Raw genomic sequence first — 13,166 nt, 5'->3', positions numbered from 1 at the left:
GGCTGATGTTATTAAATTGATTTTTTCTTGAATTACTGGAAGAGATTTAATCTTGGAATTTAGTTTAATTTTGGAAATGATTTGATTTTAGAAAAGATTCAAAACTGGAATTTGGTTTGATTAATGAAAATAATTTGATATTTTGAAAAGGTTGAGAAGGGTTTGAAGAATGTTTGGGTGGGACCTGAAAATGGTGGCAGAATCCGAGTTTTAGAGGAGATGCTGCCGAAATTTTTATAAAAATTAGAGATTTGATTTGAAATGTTATTTAAAAAAAAGTTTGGATTCAAGAATTATATTACTTGATTTCAAATTATTAAGAAAAGAAATGAAGTATGATTTGGAGCTTTATTTATTAAGAAAAGTGTTATGTTTTGAATTTGATTTATTTAAGAAAAGAATTATGTTTTAAGTCTTTGGAAAATTTTGATAAAGTGATGATTATGAATTGAGTTTGATTATGATTTTGAATATTATTGAAATGTGATTGGCAAGGACGGTGGTCTTATCCCGCTTGCATACTTGAGATTAAAATGTGAGTATGGTTGATGTTGTGAGGACGGTGGTTTTGTCCTGCTCACGGATTTGGCGAGTTGAGGATGAGGGATTCTCTCTCTTGTCATGGTATGGATGTGGGGAAGGTAGAAAGGGACTCTCCTTCGTATTGTTTTTCCCCACATCTTGCTCTGGTTGTAAGGTGAAAAGGCACACTCCTTCAACGTGAAAATGCACTCTCCTTCGTAATTCCTCCAGGAGAAGGTGGAAAGACACTTTTCTTCATTTGTGTTCCTCTTGGGGATTCGCAACCTAGAGACAATATCCGGGTTAGCTACCGAATGTGTCGGGCTCTGGTGATTTAACCGACATGTGAGCTTACGGCCAGTAGGACAGGCATTCATCATACTATATTTGTTTGCTTTCTCTGGGTGTGCTTAAGTGCTGATAATTTCTGTCTAATTGTTATCTGTTTTATTTGCTGTAATTGATCTCTGATTGTGTCTATCTTGCATTATTTGTGCCTGTGATTGATTCTGTTTTAGGTTTGAGTTTTGATAGTGATTTGATTTGATTTGGGCTGGAGGCCGAGTTGATTGATTTGGGCCGGAGGCTAAGTTGATCTAATTTGGGTCAGAGGCTGTGATTGGTTGGATTAGTGGTAAGTTTTTATTAAAATGGTTTCTTAGTAAGCGGTGAAATGTATGAAATATTTTTTTGCGTGAAATTTTTATTAAAAAAAATATGAGTTTTAAATTTGGATAATGAACTGACGATCAATGCGATTGAAAATGGTTTTATTTAAAATATCTTCTTATAACAATTTTTAAAAAACCCTCTACTGAAAATCAGCGAGGACGATGTTCTCACCCCGTACAGACTTCTCTTTTCAGGACAGACGAGGAAGCTTGCGGAGTTATTGTTAAGTTCTTAGATATGCGGTTTCTATTTGTATACATATGTTATAGATTTTCTCTCGTCTTTATTATTATATTCTTGTAAGAGGGATAGGAGTCGTGACTATAATGACATGTATATAAATAATATTTATAAGTTACTTGTGTAAGAAGTTTTGTATATATGTATATGCATGTTTGTATTAGTGAAACGAGCTTTCAGTTTTTCAAAGAAAACAATGATACGGTTTTGAGTCATAGGTTCTTATTTTATTATTAAATATATGAAGTCATCATAATAATTCTTGCTATCAGAGTAGCGCAGCCGGAAGCGTGATATTCTGATAGTAAGAGTGTTACATTTCATAAATCACGCATGCAAACTGCATCAACCAGTAAAAGGAAATATATCCTAGTTATATGGCATCTCTTTTAACATATGCAATTTAAGTATATTAGAGGCAAATTGCAAAAACTATAAACAAAACTATTACGGAAGACTTAAATTTAGTCATTTCTCTGTACTCTATGCCCAGTTTATGATGGACTGATAGTCCTTGGATGACATCTTTTGATCCACGTAGTTGGAAAAGACTTACTCGTTATTCTATTTTATAGTCTAGTGGTTCAAATGTAGCACTAGTATCTGTAGCATTATTGTCAGCCTCTGGAAGCTGCAATACTGAATTTGGTGACCCATAGCCATTCGATGAAGTAGAACCAATAGATAACTCGTCTTTTTGATGTTGTATAAAGCTCTCTTGTCTAATTCCATCATCAGCTGGAAAACATACATTAGATCTCTCTGCTAAATTTTGAAAAGTGACATTTCTACCTTGTTGAGATAAATTTAGTGGCTCCAAACAGCTTTTGGAAACCTTCTGTGTCTCAATAGCAGATCCAGCCATTTATGAATCAGCTTGCATTTTAAGATCATCTTCTTTTAAACCTGAGGGTTCCTATGCCTGAGAAATATGTTGTTCATCATGTTGACAAGCTTTTGGTTGGAGTTGAAAAGTAATATCATCACCATTAGTGTCGCATCTTGAATCATCACCATTCGTGTCGTATCCTGGCGTGCCATCAGCTTTAGGAGCATCCAACTGACCAATATAATTAGTAGCCCAAGAATTTTCACCAGAAATAAGCTTTTCATTGCCTTCAATATGTTAACCTCTTCACCCAAGGTGAGATGAAATTGAGGGGTTTATAACTTTAATATTTATTCATATTCTTCATCCTTCATGAGGTAGTTGCTTAAGATACTTATTTTGCTGTTTTCATTATTACATGTATAATGCATTCTCTTTTCCTATGTTGAGCAATGCTGCAAATTACTAAATAAAAATTTGTTTGTTTCGTCAAATTGTGGTGTTATGGACAACACAAATAATTTCTTCTTGCATCAAATTACTAAAAACAATGTCGATGAAATCCACGAAGAACAGAGGCGAGGGAGAGAAGAACCACCTTGAAGGTCTGAATGCAACCGTCAAGCGACGAAGAGAGCAGTACGACCACCGACCTGAGAAGAGAAGAGCGCGGCCGAACGTCGCCAAAGAAGATAATTGACTATGAGGAGCATTCGGATTAACAAGGTTGTTGTTGTTGGGATCTATAGTGAGCTCTTCAACTTCCTTTTCAAAATTATCTCTGAGACTCTCATGGGCTTTGTAAGCTCTATCTTGTTGTAAATGCCGCCTCAAGGTCCTCTCAATTTTAGGATCAAAGTCTAGAAGAGGTTCTTTATCCCTATTCCTGCTCATAAACAACAGAAAATGAATAAAAGGTGGGAATCTCTACGTCAGATTGTAGAGAATTCCCATTAAGGTATCCTATGTAAAATAAATAAAATAAAATAACTGAATAGATTAACAGAAAATTCAAACTAATGAGTATAAAAGGCTATAAAATTCAAATTCAATAAGTAAATTAACTAGAAAAAAAATAAAACAACTAAGGGGACACCAAACTTAATTTCAAAAATTAAGAGAAAATTTCAAATAAAATAAATATTTTTTTCGAAAATTAAAGGAAAAAATGAGTAAAATTTAAAAACTAAAAACACCTGATGTAAGCAATCAAACAACGATTAGTTGTCAATTACAGTCAATCCCCGGTAACGGCACCAAAAATTTGGTGCAGAATTCAAAGTCCGCAAACTAACCAACAAGTGTACCGGGTTGTACCAAGTAATACCTTAAGTGAGTAAGGGTCGATCCCATGAGGATTGATGGACTGAGCAACAATAGTCGAATGAATCACTTAGTTAGGCAAGCAAAAAGTGGTGTTTTGGGGTTCAAAAGCATTAAAACAGTAATTCAGAGAAATTGGTGTGAAAAGTATGTGAGAAGATAGTTAAGATTTCGGAGTTGTTTATTCTTCCAGATTAAGTTTTCTTACCAACTATTTTAATCATGCAAGATTCATTTCATGTCAAACTATAATTGACTAAACCTTAATCCCTTAGTGATCTAGTCTCTTCTAACCTAATCAAACGCCAATTCTTTGGTCACTTAATGTAGATTAGAGGGTTAGGTTCAATTCTAGTTTATTAGTTACAAAAACCCTAATTACCCAAATATAAGAGGATTATATGTCATGTATCCCGTTAAGTCCAAGTAATTAGCAATTTAGAAGGAATTTACTTTCAAGCTAGTAGTCAGGTGAGATAATTTTTCCAAGAATCAACAAGAATTCATGTAGAATAAGAGTTATTTTCTAATACACTCAATTTCATAAGATGAAGAACGAAAGTAATTCTTGAAATTAAACCAGTACATTAATTAAAACAGAGTGGTAATAGTATCAATCCATGAAAATAAACAGAGCTCCTAATCTTAACCAAGGAAGTTTAGTTTCTCATGACTTAGAGAGAAAACTAGGGTTCAGAAGTGTGAAAGTGTAGAATGAGATCCGAGAGAAGAGATGATAGCCCGAAGGGCTAAATCTTTTTTTCTTTTATATCTAACCTAATTTTATTTGAAAATAAAATAGAATAATAAATTCTAAACCTAAAAGATTGTTTTTGAAATAATAGTAATGATAAGAAAGTAAAATAAAATAATCATTAACTAAATCTTCAGCCATGAAGCCCTTCTTTATGATCCAAATCCGCACTACTGTCGGTAAACGCCAGTTCAGCGTTTAGCACCCCTGGGGCAGTGAGGTTTCTGTCTTCCTAGAACTAAATGCCAGGCTCGGCATTTAGCGCCCCATGAGGCAATGGCTTGGGTGCTGGTTACGAGGCACCTGGCGGTAAACGCTGAGTCGTGGCATTTAGTGCCGTGATGCCGAAGGAATAGTATAGACTATTATATATCGTTAGAAAGATCTGAAAGTTGGCTTTCTAATGCTACTAGAATTGCGTCAATTGGACTTCTATAGTTCAAGTTATGCTCGTTGGAATGAGAGGAGGTCAGGGTTAATAACATTCACTTTGTTCCTTTTTCTTCTGCACAAATTCTGTCAAACTCATCCGAATCTTTGCTGAAATTAATAAAACCACAATGCGCCTCAAAGTAGCATACAAATGAGTAGATTGGGGATTGAGAGATCTAGAAAGTATGTTAAGGGAAAGGGAAAAAAGAGAAACATGGAGTGTAGAAATGAAATGTTTAGTATTAGGGTTTCTGATAAATGAACATAGCGATTAATATATTTTTTAATTATACATTTATTTTAAAATCAAATAAAGATAATCATATTATAATTTAGAGTTAAATACTAATGAAAAATATAATGATAGTAGAATGAAGATGGTAGTGTGGGTAGCTTCATAACTTGGTATATATATTTATAATAAAATTTAAAACTTATAATTTTAAATAAAGTATTTTTTAATTCAAAATTTACATTCAAATATATATTTTTATTTATTAGTTTTTAGAAATTATGAAAAAAAGCTCAATTCAATTATAATGTATTAATTCTATCTGTCATCGTAAAATTCTATAATCAAATTCAATTTTACAAGGTTAATAACAAAGAAAAGATTTACACTATCTAACAACAATATCAAATTTAAATCCTTATTAAAAAATAACAAAATTAACTTAAAAACATTTATAAATAATTATGATAACGAAGAAATAATAATAATATATTTCATGTTCATATAAAATGAGCTATACTTTACATATGTTCCAAATTCCAAAAAATTAATTTTTATAAATATTATAAAAATTAATCTTACTTAATAATTATTATATTAAAAGTTTTTTTAATAATTAAATATCTCTAATAGTCTTTTAGAGTAATTTTTTTTAGACTAAATCTTACAAAAAATTTGAATTTAGTGATAGAAATGGACAGAAGCTCTAATTTCAGTCATGCATAGAGAAATAAAAATCTTAAATAATTATACTTTGAATATATATTGGTGTCATTAAAATATAATGTAGAGGATGCTAATAAATTAAAAATCTTTAATTTTAGAAACCAGAAGCAAACCTATTACTATTTTTTAAAAGAATATCATATAATAAAATCTTGTATTTTTATTTTTGTTTTTATTTTTATTTTTTACATATATTAATCTTTTTGTAAAAAAAAAACAAATATATTTTTAGATTAATTTTTTATTTATTTCTTTCTTTTAAACATATTTTTTCTCTAATTTTCTATCATACTCAAGAGACAAATATATCATTGGAGCATTGATAAAATGATCTTTCTAAATTGGTATCTATCATAGACCAACAAAAAATAGTCGCATCCTACGATCACACCGATCCTTTTAGAGTGTGGATCTTCTCCGATCCGGTGATAATGCGGATCGGATAATATCCGCCGTTGTCTTCATCAGCGCTTATGTTAGAAAAGGTAAATTATATATTTGATTTGCTTGCAAAGAGAGAAAACAAATTAATGTAGCTAAATATACATATTGTATATCTTTTTGAAAAAATCTTCATGTAATTACTCTTAGCAAGACAGAGACTACATATGCTAGAACTTTTTTGTTTTCTCATTTTCTTACTTGGACTTTATTTTACGTCATAAAAAATATTTTAATTTCTTTTTAGTAGTATATTAACTTCACATTAATATATAAGTTCAAATTATAGTTCAAAATCCATCTCCATCATCATGGCTTTAACTTATCAAAGTGTTAACGAACCAAGTTTGAGTTGACTAATGCTCTGTCTTAACTCAGTTACAAATCTATAAACAAATCAAATTCATGATGTCACTATATTAATTCAACAATAGTTTATCATAATTTTATTTTAGTACTTGATTAAATTCACATTAATTGCTAGTATTTTATTTTAGACTTGCTCCTGATTAAATTTTATTTTCATTGGTTGTTGTTCCAAAAATAATTCTAATGAATATACTCTAATTAAGCGAATTAATTTATTAAACATACATAATTTTTAAATTAAATTTTGAGAATAGAATAATATTTTAAATTTTATTAATGCATAAAAATCTCGTGATTAATTTATTTTAGATTGTTATACTGATATTTTGTTTCCTAATGTATTGGATATAATTTTATTTTGATATTTTTTATTATAGAATTAATCAATAATTTTTTAATCTTAAAAAATATTATACTTATATTAAAATAAAATTTTCACTTGTAGTCAGATATTGGTCATTTTTATAAGAAAATTATATATATCTTACATTCACATATAAAAATATTAAAATTGATGATATAATTAGAAAAAAGAAAAGAAAAATTTGACATTAAAGAAAAAAATTTCATTCTTAAAGATTGGCCATCATTCAAGGAAAAAGAAGTAATTGAGGATTTCAATTAACAATTCATGATTTAAGCAAAACAACACATAATTGATATATATACTAGCAAGATTAGATCATTAATTTTTTTAATTTTTAGTTATGAAAAAGTATAGTATTAATGTTTGGTACAATTTTTAAAATTAAATTATAATTTTCTAAAAAGTTATTTAAGTGCTTATGGAGAAGTTAAAAAAATGACTTTTCTTATAATAAAAAAGTTTTCATCACTCTTCTCTTAAAATAAGCATTTCTAGTACTAAAAAATCAAATACAAAATAACTTATTTATAAGCTACTTTTAATATAAGTATTTATTGTTTAAGCTCTTATTTAAAAAAAAAATTAATTAAGTTGTTTATCTAAAATAGATCTAATATATTAGATAAAAAATTATTCTTACATTAAAAAAGAGTGAATTTTCTTATTAAAAAAAAAGTTTGGTTGGTTTAAATTATTAAACTAAAATATTTCTCCTATAAAATTTTATATTTAAAAATATTATAATTTAGAATAAATTAAAATATACCTTTTATTCTTAAAGTGTTCAAAATTTTTTAAAATTACTGCTAATGTTTAATTTGAATCAATTTTGTCTTTAATGTTTGACATAATTTTACTTTTATCCCTATTGATAATATCTTGACAGTCAACATCTAGTCAAAAAATTATAATTTCACAATCTTACTGTATAATGACCCACATTTTTTAAAATCTAAATATAAATAAGTTATAATTTATTTTATTAATTGAAGTTTTTTATTTTTAAAAATTATTTTATTAAAAATAATTAAATTAATTTTATAACTATTTGAGTTCAATTAAATTCAGATTCTTATATATATTTTTATTATGATAAAATATTTTACATACTTAAAACCATAATTTTAGTATTTTATAAATAATGAAAATTAATATATATATATATTAATTTGAGTAATTTTAAAAATAAAGTTTAGTTAATAATTTATTATCGAGCTAGATATCCGTCGATGAGTAAATATCGGTACTCTTCGGTGAACTTAGCTTTGCTAATGCTTCACCATATATCTTTTATCATTATGTTGCTAATGTCATTTATATTAGTAACTCATATATATTATTACTTGTGTTTTAATATATCCGATTTTCATAATTATCCATTAAGATATTTATAACTTGAATCGCTGACTCAGCAATTTGGTTTCGTGACACCCAACCACCTCCTACGTGTCACCAAACCATTAAAAATCATCCTCATCATTATTAATCACCATCATCAGCATCTCATTTCTTCCTTTAACGTTACAAGAAGAAAGAAAAAAAAAGAGAGAGAGAGAGGGAACGTAAAATCCATGGAACCCGAGAGCTTCCGACTTCGATTTCTTACGATTTGTAACTCCAATAAAAAATCTAATCTGATAAAAGTGTTCGTATCCTCCTCCTCTACACATTGGCATCACTTTTATTTGGTAGAAGTCGACGGTGACGTAACTCCCCTTCCCCTTGAGTTCGGCGAATTGGTGTTCTAGGAGGTACAGGCGATTTCTGACGTTTTCTTCTTGAGCAACTCGGTCAGAAAGCTTCTCCAGAGTTTTTTTTATTTTGATTTCGTACAAAGGTAGGGTTTGATAATTTTATAATAATTAAATGTGAATTGGATGAGTGAATGTTGGTTTGATTGATTACTGTTTGAGTTTGATTAAGTTTATGTTGAATTATTGTTGTTCGCTTGAGATTTGGGTCGGCTATGTATGAACAGTCACCTGGGGTGTTTTGGTAAATTTGGGGCTATTGTGGTGTGGTATTTTGAGATAAATTTGGTAAGGTTTGATGGCTAAGAGAAAAGATTAAAAGTTACGAAGAATCAGTAATAAAAAAACTCGAGAACGGATTATAGCACAAATAATATTTTAAGAGAAAAAGGTTAAGAGTTTCGGTTTTGATATAAAATAAAGATTAGTAATTAAATTTTATTTTTGGAGGGTAATATTGTATTTGGATATAAAAAATCGAGGTACTATTTGTAATTATATAAGTTTTCGGGTATTTTGGATAATAAATAAAATATAAGAATAAAAATGAGTATTTTGTAAAAGTTTAGGGTTACTTTTATAAATATTGAGATAAGTGAGGTTTCAAATATAATTTTATAAAAATATTGGGTTAAAAATGAAATATATAAAAGTTTGAAGTTTAAAACGTAGATAATATGAGTTTAAGAATAAAAGCTTTACGAAACTAAGTTTTTTAAAGAAAAGCTATAAATATTATTTATTTACCATTTAAATTATCTTATTTATATTATTGTTATCATTTTATTAAGAATATTTAAGTCAGAGAAGAGCAAACAGAACAACTCTTAAAAGCTTTAGAGGATGCAGTTGATTTAAGAACTTTATGATTCTTTTTCATAAGATATTAAAGAAAAGCGAGGGAAGATTGTGAAGTTGAATTATGATAAATAATTAAAAGAATGAAGAAACGAAGAGGGAAAGAAAAGAAGAAAATAAAAGAGAAAGATGAGAAAGAAAAGAAAAGAAAAAGAACAAAAAGAGAATGATGTATTAAGTAAAATACTCTTTCCCACAGAAGAGCAGAGAGCAGTGACAAAAGATTTTAATAAACGTCTGCCACAGTAGAGTAGATAGAAAAGAAGGTATTAATTAAAGGGGTCTCTACCGCAGTAGAGTAGAGAGCAAAGATTGAAAAGAAATTGAGTGCTGTTTGGGCCTTAGTGCTAAGTGTCTAGTGGGGACGGCGATACGTAACGCTCACTTGATACTATAGGGACGGCTCAGTGAGGACGGCAATGCGTAACGCTCACTGGAGACCGAAAGGAAGGTTCTCCCATGAGGACGGAGATGCGTAACGCTCATGGAGGGGACGTTGGCTGAGATAAGGACGGCGGTACAAAACGCTTATCTCAAGACCAGTGTCGGGAATCAGGCAACAAACCGACACATGAGCTCATGGCCTGTATAGGACTAGACATGCATCATACTTTTTTGCGCATATTTGTTTGTAATTGTGTTTCTATGATTTTGTGTGCTTGGGAATGGATTCTATGTTTTGTAATTGCTGAGTTGGATTATATTTTTTGACTGTTGTTATTGACTGTGAACATAATGAAACGAACTAAACTTCTAACCCCGACCCTACTAAGAACTCTCCAGTTCTTATCCCTTATTTTCACCCCTTTTAGCTACAAGTGCGAAGGTTTAGTGCAGAGCTACAGGAGCATAGAAGAGTATGTTTACAAGTTGAGTTGTTAGACTTTATTTTTCTCTCGTCGTTTATTATTTTGTTTTTAGAGGGGTAGGACTTGTATTTGAAGATCTTGAAATAAGTATATGTATATAATGCTATGTGAATATGTGTGTGTGTATGTGTGTGTGTGTGATTAAATGGTCTAAAGTACAAACTCTTCGTTTCCTCGTGTGTGATTAAATGGTCTAAAGTACAAACTCTTCGTTTTCTTGGCATTCCATTTCATATTCGCGAAAGCTCAATATTAAATAAAGATATTATAAAATAAAAAGGTTTAGAGATAAGTAACGCCTGAACTTTTAGTACGATCATGAGGTATTAAAAGTTAGGGCGTTACATTTACTCTTATAAAAAATCTAACTTAAAGGCCTAAAGTATCTAATACCATTCTCACGATAATAACCCCATCAATAATAAAACACCACCTAATTTCCATCGTAATAAATCCATTCTCATCACTTTCCTCTCACCCGTTATTATTGTGACCTTGCCGCCACTACCTCCTACACTATCGCCCTCATCACTACCTCTCATCTTTCCTTCCAACTGCCACCTAAAGCGAGGTCGAAGGTGACTCCATCATCCATGCCTCTACGAACACTCCTCTCTCATTGTCACTACCGCTGTCACTATCGTGCGTGGCCTGTTTTCGTCCCTTTTTCTTTTTGTGCCGTTATTTTACATCTGAACGCAATTCAGAGGCACCAGATTCCATCATTTTTAACACTCCAAATCTATTTTCAACCTCTGTTCAATGCTTTTGTACTAACCCTTATCATTTTTTATGTTCCATTTAAAGATGAGAATAAATACAAAGGATAATCGCAACCTAAACCGAAATACTAACAGGCTTCTTTTCTTAGTTATCTTAAAGCAATTTTGCGACCTTAGTTAATTAGCAGCCTTACCCTACCATGTGATGTTGAACAAAAGATTCAACATCCGATTGTGTCAAGATTGTTACGTGTCATTGACTTAGGGTGTCACCAAATGCTAAATGCGCACCAGCTGTATAAGTACTACCTTTAATTTTAAATTTTAGTTGTCTATTTTTTTCCTCACTTTTTTTAATATTGTTTATACCCTGGGTCGAGCTCTCCGATCCGGGTTGTTTGGCGACAAGTCGACCGACCTCTTCAAGTTAGGACTATCCGACCTCTTCTTAAAGAGTTCGGCCAAGTCACCAGGAAAAGCCCAAATAAGGGCCCAAACAGAGGAACACGACCCAAATCCAAAGGCAGCTCAAAGCCTAGAGAGATAAGGGTGGTTCCCTTGAAGATAAGATGACTTCACTCAAAGATAAGATAAGATAACTATCTTATCTCCAGAAAGGTCACTCCACGCCATTATAAATACACTAGAGCACCCAGGTATAACTCATACTCTGATTCTACTAAAAAACCTGCTTAATACCCTTGCTAACTTAAGCATCGGAGTCCCTTGCAGATACCCTCACCCTCTGGTGACGAAGGATCAGCATCACCGACAAGTCCAACAAGTCAGACACAGCGGCTCTGGCCACCACCCACACGTCGGATATATCAGCACCGACCGGCACAGAAGATCTCGTCCGAGATCGACCACAACTCTGATTTGGAAAACCGAATGCCACATAAGAATGCAGAGGTTACACCGGATGATACTTCTCAACCTAACAAAGACAAGAACTCCCTAAGCACGGGAGCCATGGAGGCACTTCAGGATCGCCTGAAACAACTCGAAAAAGAGGTTGAGTATCAACGGGAAGCCGAAAGAGACTTACGAAGAGAAGCTAGGCGACGTCGCGAGTTAGAGAACAAGCTCCTAAAACTCGAAGCTGATCTCAAGGCCAAAACTACTCGATCTAGCCACGAAGATAGCTCCCGTAAGGACCAAGACCCATTCACCAAAGAGATCATGAAGACCAAAATTCCAAAGGACTTCAAACTTCTCGACATGACTCTATACGATGGCACAGCAGATCCCAACCATCATCTTAGCAATTTCAGAAGTCGAATGTACCTCACTGATGCTTCAGATGCAGTCCGCTGCAAAGCCTTCCCGACTACTTTAACAAAAACAGCAATTAGATGGTTCGACAACCTGCCCCCTAAGTCCATCTCAAGCTTCGACGATTTAGCCAAAAAGTTTCTAGCCAGATTCTCCATCCAGAAAGACAAAACTAAGCATGCCCCAAGTCTATTAGGAATCAAGCAAGGTGATCGGGAAAGTCTCCACAGTTACATGGAAAGATTCAACAAAGCATGTCTGGACATACAAAGTCTGCCAACTGAAGTCGCCATTATGGGTCTCATTAATGGTTTACGAGAGGGACCTTTTAGTCACTCAATATCGAAAAACATCCCACATCCCTGAATGAAGTGCAAGAACGAGCAGAGAAATACATCAACATGGAGGAAAACCCTCGACTAGGAAAGACCTCAAAATCAGGATTCTCCTATTCCTCCCAAGATAAGGACAAAGAGTCCAAGAAAAAAGAATATCAGCATGGAGAAAAGATCAACAAATACCACAATTACACCCCTCTTCGGGTGTCTCTTGTAGATGTCTATCGAGAAGTATGCTATACTAAAAAGATACCCCCAGCTCGCCCGCTCAAAAGCAAAAAGGGAGGAGGAAATCGGACTGAATATTGTGAATACCACTGAATCTATGGACATTCCACCAACGAATGTTTCGACTTGAAGAATGTCATAGAAAAACTGGTAAGAGAGGGAAAACTAGATCGGTACTTAGCCAGCCGAGCAGACGAACCAAGAAAAAGAAGAAGGGA

The sequence above is a fragment of the Arachis hypogaea genome, chromosome 17 (genome assembly GCF_003086295.3).
Source record: "Arachis hypogaea cultivar Tifrunner chromosome 17, arahy.Tifrunner.gnm2.J5K5, whole genome shotgun sequence".
Lineage (NCBI taxonomy): Eukaryota > Viridiplantae > Streptophyta > Magnoliopsida > Fabales > Fabaceae > Arachis > Arachis hypogaea.
Note: the sequence above shows the minus strand (reverse complement) of the source record.